Source organism: Herpailurus yagouaroundi, unplaced genomic scaffold (assembly GCF_014898765.1).
Source record: "Herpailurus yagouaroundi ecotype Mexico unplaced genomic scaffold, PumYag 139, whole genome shotgun sequence".
NCBI classification, from domain to species: Eukaryota; Metazoa; Chordata; class Mammalia; order Carnivora; family Felidae; genus Herpailurus; species Herpailurus yagouaroundi.
The window spans coordinates 58,991,341-59,005,919 of NW_024412394.1; the positions used below are offsets into that span (position 1 = coordinate 58,991,341).

General features: G+C 38.0%; 1 long non-coding RNA gene across 2 annotated transcripts in view; it reads right to left on the minus strand.

Moving 5' to 3' along the window:
• Positions 1–4,116: 4,116 nt before the first annotated feature.
• Positions 4,117–14,579, minus strand: part of LOC121029824 (uncharacterized) — a 67,775-nt gene continuing 57,312 nt past the window's right edge. For both annotated transcript variants that reach the window (XR_005789923.1, XR_005789924.1), the window contains exons 2-4: positions 7,305–7,408; positions 4,627–4,676; positions 4,117–4,211 (exon numbers count right to left, since the gene is read on the minus strand). This is a non-coding gene — a long non-coding RNA (uncharacterized LOC121029824). The remainder of the gene's footprint in view (positions 4,212–4,626; positions 4,677–7,304; positions 7,409–14,579) is intronic.

The following is a 14,579-nucleotide window of genomic DNA, read 5'->3' on the forward strand; positions in this document are numbered from 1 at the left end:
AAATACTCATATAATTAATGTCCACAATAATGCTATGAGGTAGGATTTGTTAGCCCTCTTTGACAGATGAGAAAATTGGAACTCAAAAGATGACATAATTCACTAATGTTATAGAGGGAGCCAGAGTCAGACCTGAAGCTCTGACACTAAGTTCACATGGTGTCACAGCACACAAGTGGAAAATCAAACAGGTGTGATTTCCACCCACTCCATGCTACCCTTACCCCCACTCCTCATCACTCCACCAAGGCCCATCTTAGATTCATATTCTAATGCTTATTTCATTTTGTTAATTATATCTTAGTTATGCCATAACATACACATTTGCAAGTCCAAATTCTCTTTGCTATGGTTTATTACAAGAAAAGAAGATCTTTGAGTAAGTTATTTTACTAGATGAATCTGCTTCTTTAAAAATTTTGGATCCTATTGATATGAACTTATGAGATATGCAATTTTCTGAGGCTTTTCTTCTAAAAAATATATGTAATCTTGAGGAGTAGAATGGGGAAATAATGTTGGGTGATCAAAGGTCATTTTCAAAACAAGCATATCTGTTTAACACCAGATCTTCTAGATAGACCAAAACATATGTGGAAATTTATACTTTGAAATTAGAATTTTTTAGAATTTATTCTAGGAGACAGATCTCTAGGGAGTTGATAGATATGTTTGTGGATTGTCACATTCCTTGTTATTTCTTACAGTGTAGTTATAGGCTATTGGAATTTCTGAATCAGGGAAAGTGACTTTTATTAAGAAAAATGGAGGGGTGCCTGGGTGGCGCAGTCAGTTAAGCGTCTGACTTCAGCCAGGTCACGATCTCGCGGTCCGTGAGTTCGAGCCCCGCGTCGGGCTCTGGGCTGATGGCTCAGAGCCTGGAGCCTGTTTCCGATTCTGTGTCTCCCTCTCTCTCTGCCCCTCCCCCGTTCATGCTCTGTCTCTCTCTGTCCCAAAAATAAATAAACGTTGGAAAAAAAAATAAATAAATAAATAAAAAGAAAAATGGAGAAATTTTTATTCTACAGAATTTTTCTTAGGGAGAACATTTTATATTTATAGGGGAAAAAAACCACTTGGATGAACTTCTTAGTATGAAAGATGAGATCCTAATAGGTCAATAAATTGCCGTATAAAGCAAGTGTGTCTTGTTACCTGGAGGGCCCTTTGCCTAAATGCCATGCTGCGTTTAAGTGCACCATGTTTGGCGTGGAAGATGTGGGGAGAGTTGAATGGCACTGCACAGGAGATGGGGGAGTAATCTGAAATTGTCAGAGTTTCCAGAAGGAGGGCAGAAAATTCAGCCAGGATGGGTAGAAGCAGGGGAGGGTGTCTAAGAGCTTAGGAGAAGATTTTGTATTAATTTTTAAGTTGCTTGTTACGGAGTTTGAAAAGCAAACCATTCCCTCAGAGGTTTCAATAAAGTCTATATATCTCAATAATACTTTTGAGTGGGTAGATTCTTTTCCAGGAATTCCAAAAGGTGCTGAGTTATGAATCAGGGTTGGCCTAAGGAAACCCGGAGACCGCAGGCCTGGAGGCAAGAGTTGGGGCTAAGGGCAGAAACATCTGGGTTCCATTTAAGTTTTGCTCCAAAGTCAATACCACATGCTGGGAAAAGCAAAAGCATCTATATCCCTGCCCAGCACCGAATATAGAAAGAAATTAGTGTTTCTGACAGGAAAATTGCTTAAAAGGTCAGGATACCTCTTGCTGTAACGATCTAGGAACAAAAAACCAAAATATACTATAGATATTTATTTTCCATTAGTGTTTTTATTTTTAATCATTAACGTTACAATCATAGAAATCCTGTTGCTATCACTTCCCTTTTTTTCTACTGCCAAGATTTTTGCTGCAAGAAGTTTAATTCAAATCAATGTTGTTGATCAATACTGATTTTCACCAGTGACCCTTATTGCCATAATAATAATAATAAAGATGAGAAGTATCATTTTGATATTAATCTTTTAGGGGAATAACTACTTTGAAATACCAATGAAATACCAATATGACTGGGACAGACGATATAATAATTTTCCTCTGAGTGACTAAGTTACATTCCTTGTTGTGGTGCACACATGTTTTCCACACTCGCTTCCATTACTTAGCAGTGAACTTAAAAAAAATAATAAATCGCTGTTGGTTGAGCAACCCAATCTGTGGTGCTTTGTTACGACAGCCTAGCAAACTAATACTGTTTCATATTTAGAACACTTAGATATGCCCAGATAAATGGTTGGATTTTCTAAAATTGAAATATCATTAACATACAACATCATATTAATTTCAGGTGTATAACATGTTGATTTGACAGTTTTATACATTACTCAATGACCGCCACAGTAAGTGTTCTTTCTATACCAACTGTTTTGCAGAATCAAAGTTGTTTATTTAGTCTTCTATGTTTTCCTTAGAAACTCAGCAGATTGTATGGGGAGTGTGTGAAGACCACTCTGAATAGGTTTATGCAGGCAACGTAAACAATTCATAGAGACATATAATCGTAGTAATCCATGCATCCCTGGTCTCTTCTTTGTCCTCATGCTGCTGGTCTTTATGAGAATTACTTTAGATTTTCACTCCCTTCATTTCACAAAGCAGCCAAGAAGATGGTTGGGTTTTAGCATGTAATCTCTGAAGCTTTGTTTGCTTTCCTGCAATGACCTGGAACCATTGGGTCACATCTAATTAATATGCTGTTGGCAGAACACGCTAAACAGAAGTTGTCAAAACTAAATGATTAGAGGTTTAGATTCAGGGTTGAATTACATGTGTTACTTCCAAGAATTACTGCAAGTAATATGTGACTACTTCAAGCTTACAAGGTCTAAGGCTGTTAAACACCCCCTAACCAACACACACACCTCATTAATGGATTTTTTTAAATAATCATAGAATATGTTGCCAGCAAGTATTTTTAAGTGGAATTTCTTTTAATCTTTTCAAGTAACAAATATTTGATATTTCATAAACTTAACACCCCTTCCCTTAAAACCCAAGAGAGGTGTGAGTTGAAATATTTTTTCCTAATAATTTTGACCCAAAAGTTTTGATAAGCAGAGTGAACTTTGGGGCCTATATTTTTCAAATTGACTGTCGACATTAATGAAGCTCACTGCATTAGCTGGGCTTTTTCACTTATCCAATGTAAACATACTCCTAGCCCAGTATCTTTGCAAATTTTACACTATATTTGCCAACCCTAAAATCTCTGCAAACATTGGACAGGATCACCTCTTGCTACCTGGTAACAATGTTTATAAATGTATTTATTCTGATAAGATGGCCAAGTACATTTAAAAAATATTTCTTAAAAGGGATTTCAGAATTTTTTTTTTTTTGCAACCTTAAATCTTCATTCCTTGTTCTTCATTCCATAGATGCTGCCAATGGCCAGATTTGTGCAAGAATGATGAAGAGAGGATCTGAGTCTGTTAGCCATACAATTTTTTATTGTCAAGGTTCATTTCTTTAGAATACTTTCATAAGATACATGAATGTAACTGACACAAAAGTGTTTTTTTTTAATCATTAACTTTCTGATTCACATATGACTTTCATAGCTCAATGCGATCATTTTATTTTCACATTCTTCTCTGCCCACTACCTGGGGAGATTCTAAATTCCTTCTATTTACTTAAGGCTTATTTGAAGCAATTTTGCTCTTGACTCTATGGTGCTGGCTCCTTCTGACTCTGATCCATTCAGGAGTGCAGCTGATCTGGACTCTGTTCTAAAACAATCCCATAAGATTTTGCCAGTGGCCTTATCCTTGACCTTTACCTATTTGGAGATCTGAAGCTGGAGGCCAGTCCCATGTGATTTCTGAGTTGTTCCTCAACCATGTTCTTGTGAGCAATGCTTGAATCCAGACCTCTTCCCCACATATGGTGGGTGCCCCGCTCTCCTGCCAATGTGATTGGCCATGTGGAATGCAGTCTTGTTCCTGCTCCCTTAACATAGTCACTGATGAAGCCCTTGGTGACTGACTGAGGTGATCCAGTTTGATATTCTGCTGTGAGCTAAGTGCTGCAGAGTATATATCCTTCCTTTGATTCAGATAAGATCCTTCCTTAATCCAGAATCAAGTCATTTGATTCTTCCTCTATTTTCACTGGTGGTGAAACAAACAAATAAAAAAAGGTCCTCTGGTATGCAGTTGAAAGGCTTTGAAGTGGTGAAAAGGATATATTTGGCGTTGTGAAATTCTGAATGATAAAAAAAGAAATACAAGTGAAAAAACTGCAAAATATGTTTTGCATATAATATATTTTGTGATAAATATCAACAACTTTTAGGAACTTGGAAATTCCCAATAAATGACTATCACAGATGGTTCTATAATTTGGTTGGTCACTTTTATCAATGTCCAAGTTGGTAGCTAACCTGGTTATTAATTTTAACTTTGCTACTGTGTGCATGTGTATTTATATATTTTTTTAAAAAATTCAGGACTACATGACTATAACTTTCATATTAATATGCAATATTATTAAAAGTAAAAAAATCAAACTCAGAAGCAATCAGGCAATAATTCTACCTAACATAAAACAATGGTTTTGATAATTATTATAAACTATCCCTCCTGAATTAAACTGTAGATGTTCACAGGAGAATACTCACGAGATTTATTGAAGCAGATAATTCCATTATATTAGTATAGAAATAGGAAGCTGGAAAAGGGGACAAAAGTGTCAATCAATATGTGTGCATGGAGACATTGCAGAATTTTTGCATGTATTTTTGCCCAGTAATAGATTTTGAAGGTTATTTATAAACCTGAAGGTGTTTTTCTTTTAAATTCCTTTATTTGCAAAAGAGAAATGATGTAAATTGTTTCACATCATAAAATAGTACATCATATTTTTCTTTAAAATAGAATCCCTTGGGGCGCCTGGGTGGCGCAGTCGGTTAAGCGTCCGACTTCAGCCAGGTCACGATCTCGCGGTCCGGGAGTTCGAGCCCCGCGTCGGGCTCTGGGCTGATGGCTCAGAGCCTGGAGCCTGTTTCCGATTCTGTGTCTCCCTCTCTCTCTGCCCCTCCCCCGTTCATGCTCTGTCTCTCTCTCTGTCCCAAAAATAAATAAACGTTGAAAAAAAAAATAGAATCCCTTGATTATAAGAAATTGTAAAAAAAACCAAACACCTCCAATTACCTATCTGGTGCTGATTCCCAACTTGGCCTTCCCTTACTTTTTTGGTTTCTCTCTTCTGAATATATTCTAGTTTGTTCTTGTCTCAAACTATGGTACTCACAACCTAACCCAATTCTCCAGGTGCAAATTGGCAACTACAGAGAAGAAAGCAACTGTCTTCTTTCTTTTTTCTTTCATTTATTCTTTTTTTTGCATCTTTCCTTTCTACCTTCTTTCCTTCCATTCTTCCTTTGGCAAATACTGAGAGTATAATCTATATTTGGCACTGTATTAGGTGCTGGAGATAAAAATGAGCAAAAAAAAACCATGGCCACTACTTTCATAGAGCTTATAATCTAGTGAAGGATACAGAGAAGAACAAATGATCTGACAAATAAATGTAATATTGCATCTGTAATAAGTCCTAAGAAAAGGTATACAGTCTTATGAAAACCTGTAGTTAGAGGATTTGAGATAATCAGGGAGCTCAAAGAGACTTCTCTTGAGCAGGATGCTGAAAGAAGGATAGAGCTAATAGGGTGATGAGAAGACAGAAAATTGTCTTGGAGACAAGCATATGCAGTGGGAATGGGTAGGAAAAACCCTTGTGAAGGTATGAGGTATGGAAAGAAGTCCAACACAAATGGAGCAAAGAAAGAGGAAGGCTGTAGGAAGTGAGGTCAGCCAGAAAGTAGGGGGTGCCAGGCCCTGTTCTGCCTTCAGCCTAATACAACAAATGGGAAACCGTGAGGAGTTTTAAACAGGAGGGAGATGAAATTTTAATTTTTAAAAGATTACCATGAAGAGTGGATTGAGAAGACACCAGAGTATATGCACGTGGGTCAGTGAAAAGTCTATTGCAGGAACTTGGGTAACAGATAGTGGCAAGGTGGCTTGGTGTAGCTAGCAAGAGGATAATGGAATTGAGAAGTATTTAGAAGGAAAATTGGTAGAACTTGATAATGGATCGTATAAAATGGGGAAGGGAAGGGTTAGATAAAGGTGAGGGATTCATGGATGTACAGCTTTTGTCTGGTGTGATTGGAGAAGTGGTGTGCTATTCACTGAGGTGGGAAACACTGGAAGAGAGCCAGATTTGGGAGGAAAGATTATGAGTACAGTTTTGTAAGAAGAGTCATTGAACAGTCCATGAAGAAATATCAAGGAGAAAGTTTGATTATGTGTGTCTGGAGTTCAGAAGAGTGTCCTCAGATGGTGAAATGAATTTGTGAGTCTTCTGCATATAGATGGTAATTGAATCCATATGGAAGAACATCAAATAAAAAGAGGGAAGGACAGAACACTGAACCTAGAGAAACTCACCATAATTAATAGCCTTTGAGAAGAAAAGGCAAAGAAAGAGAAAGGAGCAGCTAGCAAGGTAGGAACAAAACCTAGAAAGTGCTGAAATTTCCAGAGGAAATCAGTATCTCCATTAAGAGGGAGGGGCTGGTGGTCAAGTGCTACTGAGAAGTTAAGAATAGGAAGCATCCTTCTAGTTGATTCATATAAAGTTACTGCCAACTAAAATCCTTAACTGTGTTTCACATGTAAACAAACCACCCCAAGATCTCAATAGCTTAACAGAATCAAGGTATATTCTTCCTCACATCCTATTCCAGGGAGACTTGAGCTGTTCACTTCAAAGAGGTGACTAAGGAAATATGCTGCTTTCATCTAGTGGCTCCTCCAACTTGTCATTTCTTGGTCTCCTGGCATCATCCTGCTGCAGAAGGGAGGAAGGGAATGTGGGGAAAGGCACACCTGATCTTTAGCTTCTTTATTTTAGAAGTGACATATGTCACTTCCACTCACATTCCACTGTCAGAATCAGTCACTAGCAAGCCTAAGTACAAGGAAGCCGGGGAAGTATAAAAGAGCAAAGTCAGATGAGTGAGCATTTACAAAACCCATGACCCCTGCCCTGCCCTTGAGTAGTTGAAGCTTGGGATCCAGGTTCAGAGCCTTGAATTTACCACCACCATCCAGTCTCAGTGTTAGAGGTCATCATTTCATCTCACTAGCCCTTTTTAGATTCTGTTTCTGAAATCTTACATTTCTTTCCTTGCTTGAAGTTATTCAACAATTTGATCCATATTGATCTTATAGTTTTATCCAGTTAAGGGATAAACTTCTTAGTTGAACAGGGCCAAGAACTGAGTCTTACCTAAAACATGCCTCCAGAGGGTGTTGTCCAGGCTGGTTTCCCCCTCTCCATCAGCATCTGTAGTGCTGTTTGACCAGATCTGGATTGTCTAATTGACCTAGGATCTGTAGATAATAAATGGAAGGAGGAACAGAGTATTTTCCTATCATCCAGTTAAGATACTTTTCAAAATTAAATTAGAAAACAAATACATATAAGAATAAGATTGTTCTTCTGTAGTAGTAATCTATGAATAAATACCCGAGATAGCTTGAGAAACCCTTATTGTGATAAATAAGGCATACGCCTCTATGAAGAGCGTGCTATAGTTTAAATGTTTGTATTCCTCCCTGGCTAAATTCATATGTTGAAAACTAATACCCCATGTGATGTGGTCTTAGGAACTTAGGCCCCTTGGGCAGTGATTAGGTCATAAGGACAGAGCCCTTATGAAGAGATTAGTGACCATATGAAAGAGGCCCAAGAAGGCTTCCTTGCCCCCCTTTCCACCCTGTGAGGACACAGCAATAGGTGCTGTTTATAAGCCAGAAAACAGTCCCTTGCAAGTCACCAAATCAGCTGATATCTTGACCTTGGGCCTGCCAACCTCTCGAAAGGTGAAAAACAGATTTCTATTGTTTATAAGCTACCAAGTCTCTGGTATTTTGTTATAGCAGAAATGGACTAAAAATGAATGTATTTACTGTCCAAATTTGTTATAAATAAATACTAACTTGGAAGAAAGAATGTGGTCATGCAGGGATCAGATGTTCATGTTCTGGGGAACAGAGTCAGGGAGCAGAGAAATTTGTTCTGTGTGCCTACAACCCTAACCAGGAGACGAGTGTTCAGTCCTCCAGGTAGGTATAGCCACGTGTAAATGAGTACAGCCTTGTAGCAGACGGCAGACAGACAAGAAATAAAACACAGGGGTACCTAGGTTTTTGTAACTTTGGTGAAGATAAGTCACGGGAATATAAAGTAGAGCATAGGGAATACAGTCAATAATACTGTAATAACTTTGCATAGTGACAGATGGTAACTAGACTTCTCATGGGGATCATTTTGTAATGTATAAAAATAGTAAATTGCTATGATGTACGTCTGAAATGAATAGGGTATTGCATGTCAATTATACTTTCATAAAAATAAATTAAGAAATTATGGTTTCATGGGTGCGGAGTTCCAGTTTGGGATGATGAAAAAGTCCTGGAGATGGATAGTGGTGATGGTTGCTTAATAATGTGAATGTACTTAATATCACCAAACTGCACACTTAAAAGTGATTAAGGTGATAGACTTTATGTTAGTATATTTTACCAAAATTAAAAAGAAAAGAAACGATGAGTCTGGAATTCAGATGTGAAGTCCTCGTGGCACGGCTATGTCCCCGCCGCTACTCCCTTTCCCGAGCCCTGGACTGCACGAAGGCAGTGAACTTCAAGTTCTGGGATCCTCCAAGCTGGCAGAATCCACACTTACTTCTCATAATCTGCTCAGACAGCAGGGTGTGTCTCTGAGAGGACCAGAGAAGGACCGGGAGCCACATCCTCTTGTTCCTTCATGAATCCCTGATCTGGTGTGCCCTTCCCTCCACTTGACAGCTGAAGCAATGGCAGACTGACCCAAAGTAGGCTTGGCTGTATCCAAGATGCCATTCTCACCAGTTCTTATATGTGGACCTGCCTTGGTAGTCGGGCATAGCTCAGGGCTCTCCTAGTTTTAAGCCAATGGTAATGAAAACAATCTATTCTCTCTACTTGCTCTTTTCATATATTCTCTGATTTTATACGATGCATATACAGAATTTATATATCATTCAGAATTTACAAATCAGCCAGAATACCAAATGTATCTGCCAAAATAAGAAGATTTCTCCACCTTTACTGTTACTATAAATCAATTAATTTAGCAATCTGATTTAAATATCACTGTTGTGAGAGAGACACCTGAACATTCAGGTGTTCCAGCCATCTGTTGCTTCTGGACTTAGAACCAGTGATCAGGCTGAGGCCTCTGCGAGGGGCTGCCCTGTGTCTTGTGTCCTTAGGGGCCATCGTTGTCCTTTAACCACAAGACCTTCCGGTCATCATTTCTTTGTCTTGTCCTCTTGACACTATTGTCAAATGCTTTGTGGAAATATGGCCATACCGTGTCTCCTAAATTTCTGTAACATTTACAGTAGCTAAACAGTCAGAGTAGCTAAATGCTTCTTACAATCTTCTTATTCTTCTTTGGTCAGTGGCTGTTTTCTAATATTTTTCTGCTGGTTAATTACATTTCCCAACAGCTTTGCAGGTAGGTGCAGCCAAGCAACTAGTTTCATCCAATGAAATGTAAGTGAAAGTGAGATGTGAGACGACTTCTTCTTCTCCTTCTTCTCCTCTTCCTCCTCCTTCTCCTCCTCCTCCTTCTACTTCTGAAATATGAGACTTCTGAGCGGAGACATTTAGGAACTGTGGTGCCACTGCCATGTCCTGTCTTCCCCTGCCAGAGAAAACTGAGGTCTAGGTCCCTAGGTAACTGGGGAAGCAGGGCTTCTTGCTGACCGACCTTGGGCATGTCATGTTATTGTGTCACTTTTGTTTCCGCATCTTAGCCAAGCCTATTCTGACTGATAATCCTCTTGGTCAGAAAGTTTCTCTTTTAAGGTGATGACTGTCACACACTACATAGCATACATGCCTGAAATAGTCTATATTTTGTTTTATGAACAGCAATATATAATGTGATGGTTGAGCCAAGTATAGATTCTGGAATCAGAATGCTAGTGTTTGAATCCAGGCAGCAAACACCATTTACTAGCTATGTGATCTTAGGCAAGTTAATAACCTCTCTGAGCTTTGTAAAATGAAGATGAGAATAGCACCTGCCTCTGAAGGTAGTTGTGAGGATCAAATGAGTTGAATTACTTAGAGTGGTGCCTGGCACATAGTAAGCATTTGATAGGTGTTTACTATAATTACTAGATGTAACAGGACCCTCATGAATATTGCTATAATTAAAGTGTGAAGCATTTTGATTATGTGATATATGTGAGTGTTGTTGTTGCAAATCAACATATACTTTAAAATTCTGATCATGAATGCTTAATTCTATTTACCCCAAAGAAAAAAATATTAGACCTGAACATGAAGCAGCTTATAAATAATTTCAAAGAAGACAGACTCCCCCTTCCTTATGGGTAATGAGCAGCTGTTCCACATCTGTTGCCCTGTTTTGAAGTATATATGTATTTAGCAACTCCACACAATAAACAGTTTTCTCTCCGACTCTTATTTTTGCTAGATAATGTTATGGGCAGTCTATTGAGCCTGCGCATGGACATTTCAAGTAAGCATGATTCCATTACAACTTTAAAAGCTGCTTTGAGTTGTAATTTCATTTCTCTTATATTTTCAAAATATACAAAGACAATATCCAGAATCCTATTAGTAAGAGTTTAATTTTCAATTCTCTATTTCCCTTATGAAAGGACAGATATGAAAATGTGTAGTCTCATTATATTCTAACCTTTGGATACTATATTCTACTTAACTCAAAGGATGGTCCTAATTTTAGGCCTCTTGAGTTGCCTTTGTAGAAGTTATTTCCTATTCAGAATGTGTTTGTTAGAACCACAAACTAAAAGAAAATTTCTATTTCTACAGTGCTTATAGAGTGATACATTTCTCTCTCCCAGAATATTTTCTTATTCACTAAATTATAGTTGGAACATAATCATCATGAGTATGAATGTTTTTACTTCTGTGGGTGAAGCAGGGTGGCCATGACTGGGTATGAAGACTTAGATTTTAAGAAGTAAAATAAATTGGGAGTATTATTTTAAAAATAAAAATGCTACTTTCCCATGCAAAAAGGCTACAAATTCATGTAATGTAGCTCTGCTAGAAGCCCCAAAAGAGTCTTCTTACCATCAAACAATAAAATATTATTTTTCATATAGTAAATATTCAGCAAAAGTACTTCCCCACATAGGATCCGCAGAGTGATTACTCTTTCTCTGCACACATGGCCAGGCCTGTGGAGAGCAGAGAGCTCCATGAGGAATTGACCTTCACATTTGATGGGGTAAGCCAGTGGAGCATCAATGTGAAAAACCTTTCTCATAGGCCTGGTGACCAGTATAGTATGTTATACGAGTGGACAGGGGTGGCAGGAAAGGGAAAAGGGCAACTCAAATGCCAGTGGGTAGCAGCAGAATTTCTGATTGGTTTTCTCTCAAGGTTAAATTCATAAACTAGTTTGTTTCTATATGTCTATTGTGCTTGGAAATATGAGGATAATACTAGCCAGCTGCTGTCTATAAATCTTGGCACTTGGATCTCAAAAAACTCTCCAACTTTGCTTTTGCAAACTCACCAAAAGCAATTTTACCATAAAAATAACTTTTGCCCTCATTGTGTCTTCCATGCTCAAAATGTCTCCAAAACAAATCTCCAAAATTATATATATTCTAAAATTCCATTCTTTTTTTCTTTTCCTTTTCTTAAAGTTTCAAAGCTGTCTTTAACAAGTATTCTGTGAAATTTTTTTTCTTCCTTGTTCCAAGATCTAAATATTGAAAAACAGTGACTCAGCCATAGGTTATACTCAACAAATTTTCTAGAAACTCAGGTGTGTCATTGGATCAAAGCATTTGGCAAAATTAAGTAAAAGATATGAAACTATGACAGAGGTGTATTATTTCCCTGACACTTTCATTTTATATATCTTTGATAGAACTCAAGGGGATATGTTGACAGTCAGAGGTTGGTTTTTCTAGATAGGTCTGTAAACCAGAATCACCCATATCCTTGACTGTGTGTGTTTGGGAGTTGGGGAAGACAAAATACATTCACTGAATGCCTACATGTACAGTTGCTATGGTTTATCCATGCAATCTTATTAATGCCCAATATTGCTTACTGAGATAGTTATTTAATATTCATCTTTTAAAGATGAGAAAAATGACTCTTGGAAAGTCGAAGTAATTTTCTGGAATTGGGATTCACTTTGGTGTGAATCAAAAGCCCAAGAATTTTCACTGCACCACATTCTGAGCCTTTTACCATTTTATTTTAAATCTACCTTATTCGCTCTTTCAGAGATTTCAGATAAATGGAGTTATCATTTTAAAGTATTATACTTTATTATAATGACTTTAATTGGAGTGGAGAATATAAAAAAGTGCAATGGATTCTTCTGGGGGAAAATATGTGTAAACCCTGCATCTATGTTTTTTGATATTATGGGTGGTAGAGTGTAGCCTGGAAACCAAGTTCTAGAGTCAGACAGCTCTAGGCTAACATCCCTGTTCTGCCATTAACTTCTTAGCTTGAGAATTTAAGCAAAATATTTCTTCCATTTTTCCTTCAGTTATGTTAGTGCAATAAGAACAATAAAACAAAGTTACATGAAGTAACAAGGATTGATGTTCAGAATATATACTGATTGGTGGCATAGGGCACCCAACGATCAGAACCAGCAGAAATCACCAGTCGAGCTTATAGGTATGTATAGAGACCATTTTTCTCACTTTGCCCATAGATTTCTTGCCTTATCTTCTCCATTGGTGGCAGCATGGAAAGGCAGAGGTGCAAAGTTGAGAGACATAACAATTTAGGAGTGCAATGATTACAGTCTAAAGAATTCAAGAGGAAACATGGTTGGAAGAGGTATCATTCTACTTTTACACTATGAAGTTTAAAATAGCCATATTTTAAGTTTGAAATAGCCATAGTAAGTTTAAAATAGCCATAAAATGAACTATCATTTACTTTCCTCATATACTTGGTAAGAGTTGGATTTGAGGTACTGGTTTGGGGTAACTGTTACACAGTTGGACACAGGATGAAGAATATTTACAGGCTCATGTGAGGTATCGTGATGTATCAATGAAGATTTAATAATGGTAAAGAAAAGGAACATGCATTATTTGTTTACTGCGTAAGCAGTGCACATCCAGATTCTTTATTCTGTGGCTGAGTGAGAATTCCCACAGATTAGCATGTCAGCCACATTCTCCTGATCTAATCTTACATGAGTCTGTGAAAGAATGCTGCTCCAGTCAGCTGGATCAGCTCACCAGGGCAGCCTACTGGAACCAGGCTGGCCACCACGCCCTGGGATGATTCTACGGGTGTGAGTTATAGAGTACCTTAGGGCATCTGGTCAACCTAACACAAGGGATAGAGGGCCAGAGAATGCCTTAAATGGGAGAAACTGGAGCCAGAACTCACATGGGTCTTAAGTAGAGTTTGCTATACCTTGCTTGGGTGGCAGTGCCAGCCCTGGTTGGTCCTAAGGCCCAGATAAAGTCTTAAAAATTGTCAAAGAAGTCACTCCCAAAGCACAGAACCCCTTGATCTTGGGGTCTGGTGCAGGAGCCTGCATGCCTAGGTCTAGGGGTAGTACTACCTGTAAATTGCTTTTCATGTCAGTCCCGGAAATAAAAGGTGAAGTACTTAGTACATTACCTATATACCAGTAAGAACTCAGTATGTGTTGGCTATAATCATCATCACCATCATCATCACACCAAATTGTACCTTCCTTAGGAAATGTTAATAGATGCTCCAAGAATAAAAGAAGTGAGGTTTCAAAATGAATGGTTTTCAAGAACAATTCAGGTTTTAGGTTAATGATAATGGGTTGAATCTCAGAAGTTAAGAGATTGTTTTAAATATAAGGGATTTTTTTTAACATAAACCTCTCAGATAAAGAGAATGGGTGAGAAATCAACAAAGAACAAAATTTTGAAGCTATAAAGCAGATAAGTGAGTGGTTAATGACTTGGGAGACTTGAGAAAGCTGAATTCTAAGTCAAGAGTGAGGAAAGCTGAGAAGCAACCTAATTTCTCCTGTACTCAGCAGTTGGAGGCAACACTTCTGAAACTGGAAGTGAAGATGGGACTGAAAACCAAGATTTGTTGAAAATTGGATTCTCAGACCTCCTTACCACTCCATGCAGAAAAGTGGCTGACTGTTCAACCAACAACCCAACCAACCCACCCCCACCCCCAACCAAAAGCTAGATTATTTCTGGAGCACTGATCTTTGGACTAGAAAACCAGAATTATCTATGTTAAATACAAGTTTACACACTAAATAATGAGACCCATACCCCATTACTATCACTATTGCTACTTCTATGTTTTTTGTTTTGTTTGTTTGTTTGCTTGTTTTTGTCTCATTCAATTCCTAGAACTCTGACAGCCAGAGTTATAGCAATCTAGTCAGGATTCTGGAAGAATCTCTCCTGGGAGATTTGACCTGCCCAAGAGAAATGCCTTAAATATACTGACTATGCCATCA